This window comes from Bidens hawaiensis, unplaced genomic scaffold, assembly GCF_021521415.1.
Source record: "Bidens hawaiensis isolate Kalapana, Puna unplaced genomic scaffold, B.hawaiensis_p1.1 tig00081029_1, whole genome shotgun sequence".
Classification (NCBI taxonomy): domain Eukaryota; kingdom Viridiplantae; phylum Streptophyta; class Magnoliopsida; order Asterales; family Asteraceae; genus Bidens; species Bidens hawaiensis.
In genome coordinates, this window is record NW_027503755.1 from 1 (window position 1) to 7,733 (window position 7,733).

The 7,733-nt window shown below is 34.3% G+C and overlaps 1 pseudogene; it reads right to left on the bottom strand.

Moving 5' to 3' along the window:
- Nucleotides 1–3,057: 3,057 nt before the first annotated feature.
- On the bottom strand, nucleotides 3,058–7,093 carry LOC143607306 (uncharacterized; annotated as a pseudogene).
- Nucleotides 7,094–7,733: the final 640 nt, after the last annotated feature.

A 7,733-nucleotide genomic window follows, 5' to 3' on the forward strand; every position in this document is an offset into this window, starting at 1 on the left:
GCCCGTTTCCGGTATTTCGGTGCCGGAAACGGTAAAATCGGGTAAAATTACCCAAATCATCCGAATTATTTTCGGATGATTTATTTTTACTTAATTTACTTAGATTTATGAAATAGTCCATTTTTAGAGTTTTCATGTACCAGTCAGCTCGCTTATGCGAACTTTGCCGGTTTACACGTTTTAAGCTTTAAAAACTTGTTTTTATGTTCTTTTTAGCACAAATAATTACCCGCTCAGTCTCGGGTCTTGAAATTTTGCACAAAACTTATTTTGACAGAAAGAAAATTTTACAAAATTTTTCCAGATTTATTTTCTTATATTTACATTTATTTATCTATTTTTAAATCTTATTAAAACACTAAATATGTCAAAAATACCAAAACACTTTAGAAAATCCCAAATTTTTCTGGGATGATCTCTATCATCCTCATAACTTCCTGGAATTTTTCCAGATTTATTTTCCTATATTTACATTTATTTATCTATTTTTAAATCTTATTAAAACACTAAATATGTCAAAAATACCAAAACACTTTAGAAAAATCCCAAATTTTTCTGGGATGATCCTTGTCATCCTCATAACTTCCTGGAATTTTTCCAGATTTATTTTCCTATATTTACATTTATTTATCTATTTTTAAATCTTATTAAAACACTAAATATGTCAAAAATACCAAAACACTTTAGAAAAATCCAAATTTTTCTGGATGATCTCTATCATCCTCATAACTTCCTGGAATTTTTCCAGAATTTAAAACTTATTTTTCAAGCCATTTTCACCCAAAACCGAGCTAGAAAGCCCTAGAACTCGTTTCACCGAAAAGCCTACTTAGACTTTTCCAACTGAGCTCAAATTTTGTGGGTGACTTTTATATGTTATAAAAAGCTATCTTAAATTTTCCGGAATTTTTCATCATGTTTTGCTATTTTTCACTATTTTTGGCCAAAAACCGAGCATTAAATTCACCAAATATTCATCTTTTATCCAAAAATTACCAAAAATTCACAGATCTCATATTTTCATGTGTAGATCATCTCTGTGAAATTTCGTGACCCGACTCTAAGCACACGAAAATCTGTCCAAATTTCATAAACACACGAAAACCGAACTATTTTGTGTTTTCTAGCTTTAGATCGCAAGGATCTCGGTTTCTAGCCTTTGCTAGCCGCTAGATACAACACTTACAAGCACATCAACACCACACCAAGCAAGTTATACCCACAATCAAGCCATTTCTTTCCTAGTGTCGGTTAAAACATCAAAACAACGATTTTGACCGTTAAAAATCCGTTCTCGACTCTTTTTACTCATTTATTGGACCAAGATCCCTTGTATAACTTGTATACATCTCTTGGTCATGCAAGAGTCGGTTTCATCTCGGATTTTCACCCGTCTTTCACATGGAAAATTCATTTGACAAGATTTCAACCGTAAAAATTCATTCTAAACACTTTTAACTAATTACTTGGATCAAAATCCTTTGTATAACTTGTATACATCCTTTGATCACACGAGAATCGGTTTCATCTCGGGTTTTCACCCATTTTTCACATGAAACTTCCTTTTCTCAAGATTTATGAAATTAAAAACAAGATTCAAGCATCAATTCATGCATATACCTTGAGATCTTGGTGAAAAATGGATGAATCTTGGATGAAGGTTTGAAGATTGAGAGAGTTTGAGAGAGTTTGGATGAAAGAAAATAAAAATGGAATGTGTAAAATGGTGTGGGGGGGGGGGGGGGGGGGTGGCCGGCCATATGGTGGTGTGGGGGTGGTCCCACAACTTCAATATTAGCCACACATTTGGATTGTGTAATCCGGATAATGTTGTGGATAATCTGGTTCAGTTCGTTTCTCGTTTAAACTCGTAATTCGGTTTAAAACGAGCCTAAAATGGTTGTTTTTCGGGTTAACATAAAATTTATATAAAACTGATTTAAAAAACTTTAAAAACTTAACCCATGACATTAAAACATCATATTATTAATAATTACGCATCTTTTTCGGCTTGATTGATCGTCTCTTGCTTGGTTTGGTGTTAAAGGTCTCGTTTAGCGTACCGACGTACCATTAAATCGAAATCCTTTTTCTGTGCTATAATTTACTTATCCCGAAGCATTAATACTTTGTAAATATCATTAAACATTATATACTTCGTCTATAATGTACTTCCCGATTCGTTCGGGTTTCAATAATCGTTCATTGGTTAATTGTAATTCCAATACGATTCACTATATAATCGAGTATGATTCGTACTATGAATCATATATACTCGTATATACGTACTATAACTCATATAATCAATATTTAAATGACACGTAAATAGTATATACCGGCTAGGGTATACCTGAATTTGCCGGAATCGTTACAATACCCTAGCCGAATGTGCAAACTATGAAAGTGATTATGATGATTATCTCGAAAGTTTGTTGTCCGATGATGAAGTAGAAGGTAATATATAAATGCTTTAGATATTGTTGATAGATTTAATAAAAGTAGTATATTGTCAACATCTTTTTAGACTTCCTAATAAGTAAATCTATGAACTTTAGATTTGTTGGTGGTAACGCCCTGCTTGCGGTGCGTGCATATAAATGTATATATGCGTGAACCCTCAGGTGGGCAAAAGTAAAATTGCACTAATTTTGACATTATTTTACTAATCTCATGAAAATAACGTTAAAAGTGGCGGAAGGTTAATCAGGCATCATGTGGTGGCGTTGATAGCCGAAAGACAAGGGCACATGCACCAATCAGCCGGTGTCCCGATGATTGAGTGCTATGTGCCTTATGTCCAAGGCTTGATGCAAAACTACTATCGAGCCGGGGGTCTCACCGGAAGCAGTCTCTATATCCCTATGGGATAGATGTAAGGCTGTCTACATCTTACCCTCCTCAGACCCTACCATAGCATTGCTATTGGTGGGATATACTGAGTACGATGATGATGATAATTTGTTGGTGGTACATAACAACTTAGTAATGCTTAGATTAGTAATGCTTAGATGTTAGTAATTATTAAACATGTTATGTTAATAAACAGATGGAAACAACCTTGATTTCTAAAAATGTCAACAACGTTAATCAAGTAATTAACACTATAACAATCAATAAACATAAACAGGAAACATAGCACCAAATCGAATGACCCAAGTTCTTCTTTCCAATTTCAACTAACATCGTTAGCAAAGCTTCACACATCTCAGAAGCATCAGCACCGATTTGATTCTTATTCCATGAAGAATACACCATCCATGCATGATCAAGTTTTTTGGTCGGGGTCGAACGACAACTGAGCCAGGGACCTCCGCATCACGACACGTCACTAACCCGTCACTTCTCTCACCGTAACGGAGTTGCAGGTGGAGAGCTGACACAGCCATTGCAGCAGACACAGGAACCACCACTGGCACTTGACGTTTCACAAAGGGTCCCACCTCCACGTGTGCTATGTGGGACATCATTGATATGACCCCTGGCCCCACGTTTGCTTCGGAACGAAATGAGATCAGCGGGATTCCTTTTGGAAGCTTGTGTTGGCTCAGGAACTGCTTTCTTTTCTCGTATGTTAGATCCTCAAGAGACCTTATGTCACCCTATGTAAAAATATTAATTCTTGATTCAATAATAATCAAAACTTAATACTCTCCAGAATTGCAAAAAAAAGGTCTTTTTTATATGAAGATGGTAGGTTATAGAAAGGGTAAGAAAAGTTATACCGCGCTCATGCGTTAATAAAGCTATCGATTCTGTTCAGTCATAACAATGATTGTACGATTAATCGCGTAAAACGCGATCAATTTGACACTAGAAAAGTAAAAAAGGCATTTACCTTGATGATCTTGCATACTACAAATTTCATGATCCTTCTAGTTTCCTTATCAGCAAGCTGGCCTTCTCGCATAACATCAGAGGCAATTGGGGTTCCACCATAAGGACTTTGAACCATCGCCAATCCTGCAACTTTATCTTTCAAGTCACACCAATAAAGCGATAAAGCAGCAGCAGCAGCATCCCAAGCAACATCACTCGTTTTCCAGATCCCCAATACAACTCTTCGATGTATTGCTTCAATACCAATGAATTGTACTCCACTGATGCCTTGATCACAAGAACCATCAAACCATGAACTCTTGTATAAAATCAATCATTTAATACATGAAAAACACAGCCATTATATTTTTGCATTGGAATTTAATAAATTTTGGTGGAAGACGTATACAATGTAAAGCATAAACATTCTTGATATTTAGGTTGACAACCAAGAAATTTTACCACACATTATTCTTTATGAAATCACTATCTAACTTAAATCACAAAGTTTCTCGATCTCTACAAAGAAAATCAAGAAGTGATAGCTCACTTTTATGGCTTGAAAATCAAGAAATCTTGTTGAAATTGACAACATGTCATAACATAGACATAAACTTGGTGAAAATCAATATAGCATAAACATGATACATTAATTAATTGCGTTTTATCCTAAATTTTTGTAGTTAGTGTTAATTTGTTTTATTATTATATGACTTAAGTTTGGGTGGTTATATACCAAAACAACCCCACCCATTCGCTAAAAGGGATGACCACCCATTGACCCTATGAACACTTATGTAATCCTCTACATTAAATATATGTATCCTTTGTGTATATGTTACTAACGATCCTACAAAACGTATGTACGGTTACTCTTGTGTGAATTTCTCCCAAAACAAAAGGAATAAACTATCTTTGTATTTAGGTTGAAAATCAAGAAAGAATAGTTTGTTTTTTGGATTGGAAGTCAAGAAATCTAGGTTAAATTGTAAACAAGGGCATAATCTTGCTTGATATTTAGGTAGAAAATCAAGAAATGATATGTCAATATACTTGGGATTGGAAATCAAGAAATCTACTTGTGATCATCATAATATAAGCAAAAAAAGTGTATCTTTGAGAATTTTGCACATCAGAAAATGATACCTCACTGTTGATTTTTGCTATATGGCAAGCTAAGCCCATCTTTGAAAAGAACCTCTTGGTGCTAACAAAGTATAAGGGACCATGGTTGCTAAACAATCCTGATATTTACACACATTTTGCGTTTTAAACATACATAACAAACATGGACCAAGTAGATACATAATAAGGCCGGGTTAACTAATTTCTTACCTGGAATTAGTAAATAAATGTATGATCCAGGTAGCTTGTGCTCTCCATTCCTTAGAAGCAAAAAAGAAAAAAATTATTTCAAGAACCACAACTTTATTATCTACTGGGTATTTATGCAATTGCTGGTACCTTATTGCATTTAGAAGTTCTAAGAATCTGGCAGAACCGTCTTTGACTGGATCCATGATAGGATCACGCTGCATCCATCCAATATCGTTGGAAGAACCATGAAAGGTAATCTGTACTCGAGACAGGAAGCTGAAAATAACCCAGAAGTAAGTGAATAATAATACCATTTGTAATATTCAATTTGAAAAATGAATGGAACTTTCTAGTCGTGTGGGAACAAGAACACCGGCAGTTGCTATACCTTTTCATGTGAATTTGTGCTTTTTAGCACACTGAGAAGAGATATGGTAAGGAGCCAATACTAGACCCAAAGCAGATTTTACAAATAATCTTGTGGGTTCCAACCTGCAATTGTACAAAAGAACTGCAAATTATCATCAATTTGTATGAAGCAACAGTAACCAATCCAAATAACAACAGAAAGAGTGAGAAACTATATGACTTTTATCATACTGATCATATACTGAATGCGCATCTTTCAAAAATTCACCAAATTAAAGATGTTGCAACTCAAAAGATTTTAGAAAAGGCTCACGATCAGCTTTGATGGCTAGCTGGTCCTAAGATAAGCTGGCGCTAACATGGTTCTAGGTTCACGATCAGCTTCGATTAACTTTTAAATATGTGGATAATATCACATTCTTAGTTAAAGCTAAGGAAAACACAAGAAGAAAATGTAATACCCTTTTAGGACGAAGTGGACACTCCCATAAAAAAACTTCGTTTTTATCATTTCACATCTCGAATAAACAATCGGATGATCACCAACACTTGAAGTTTCTCTTTTAAGTATATCAAGACTCGTACCAAGATTCTTGGAAGTTGAAGAACAAGAAGCAAACTTCCTGTTCAAAGATCCCGGGTCTTGATAGGAAGAAACAACCACAAAATCTTCTGAGAATCTACTAACATCTCTGTAGACAAGATCCTCTATGGTACTCAAAACATACAAGAATAGTTACCTAAAGAGCAAACCAAGTTACCATCAGCAGAATACAAAGAAGTGTCTAAGTTACTCACCAAAAAAATGGACAAACCGATCACTTATGTAAGAAGTCAATGCCAGAAGACGGGAAAAAACGTCATCCAGCAATGCTTGCGGCGCAAAAGGGCTAATAATACCCAAACCATTATTGTAATCCTGATCAATACACCTATATGAGAAATGATGAACAAAGGGAAACAATGGTTTTTATCTTAAACTATAATAAATGTAAGGTTAACTTAAGATATACATGTATTTGTACTCACTATTGATTGGCTATGTCGAATCCCTCCATGGATATGCAAGCCTCCCATTACAAACAATCCTGAAGAATTTGCATTTTAAAAAACTAACCAAAAACTCAATTAACTGAAAATTCGAATCAGATTCATGCACTCACTCGAAACTATCATATATGTGAATTAAAATCGAATAACTGATAACCCTTTTGGTAAGAGATTCAAGACACATAATTAACCGAAAATCGTATCTAATATGAACCCATTAATGGAACGATCGACAAGAACATATATTTCTGCTTAATATCTTTTTAAAGTGAACAAAAGACTTAATTACAAGATTATGTAGAAATGTATCCTAAATCAAATGAAGGGAGACTTGATCTGCAGAAGCCTATACAGATTCATAACAACCTTATAATTTATTACGATATCTATCATATATATTTATATTAAATGAATCATTATTATATTAAGAAAGCAATCTGATACGAACCGTATGAAAGAAAGACTTCGATTTGGAAGTGAGTGGCGCATAGAAACTGATCCAAAAGGCTGATCTTTATCCGATGTGGCCCACCTTAATAATACTCCCAAAAGAAAACATGCGGGGTTTAAAATTCTAGAAATTTTGAAAACTTTGACATAATATTATGATTATGAATCGATCAGCGGAAATTTAAAGTTGAAACCTTGTAAATCAATGAAGAGTTGTTGTTTTGCTAACTTTTGAAAACATGGACATGACGTACCCTATACTAATCAAGAACAAAGATTGCTTGAGGTTGAATCCATGATTGTTGTTTTAAATGAATATGACAAAAGTGAACAACAAGAGATTTTATTGGGAAGAAACAAACGTAAAGAGGGAGACCAATAACTGGGAACACGTGTAAGCAATATGATGAAGATGTTGATGTGGTTAGCGGACGTGTCTTTTTGGGAAGGCGAGTCCAATAAAAGTAAATTATACTTTTCAACCACTAGATTTATATCAATTTACATGTTCCTAAATTGCAAAAATCACTAAGATTGTGGGCGGTCGTTGAAGTCCGGCTCCGAATTAATTTAATAATTTTGTATCATTCAATACTGATTGAATGTTGACTTAATACTCGCTGAAGCCGTCTAAGTCCGTTGTAGTTAAAGCGAACAGTTACTTCAACGAATTTTCTAATTTTTTATTAAATATGAAACAATAATATATATTAACAGATAAATTTTCTATA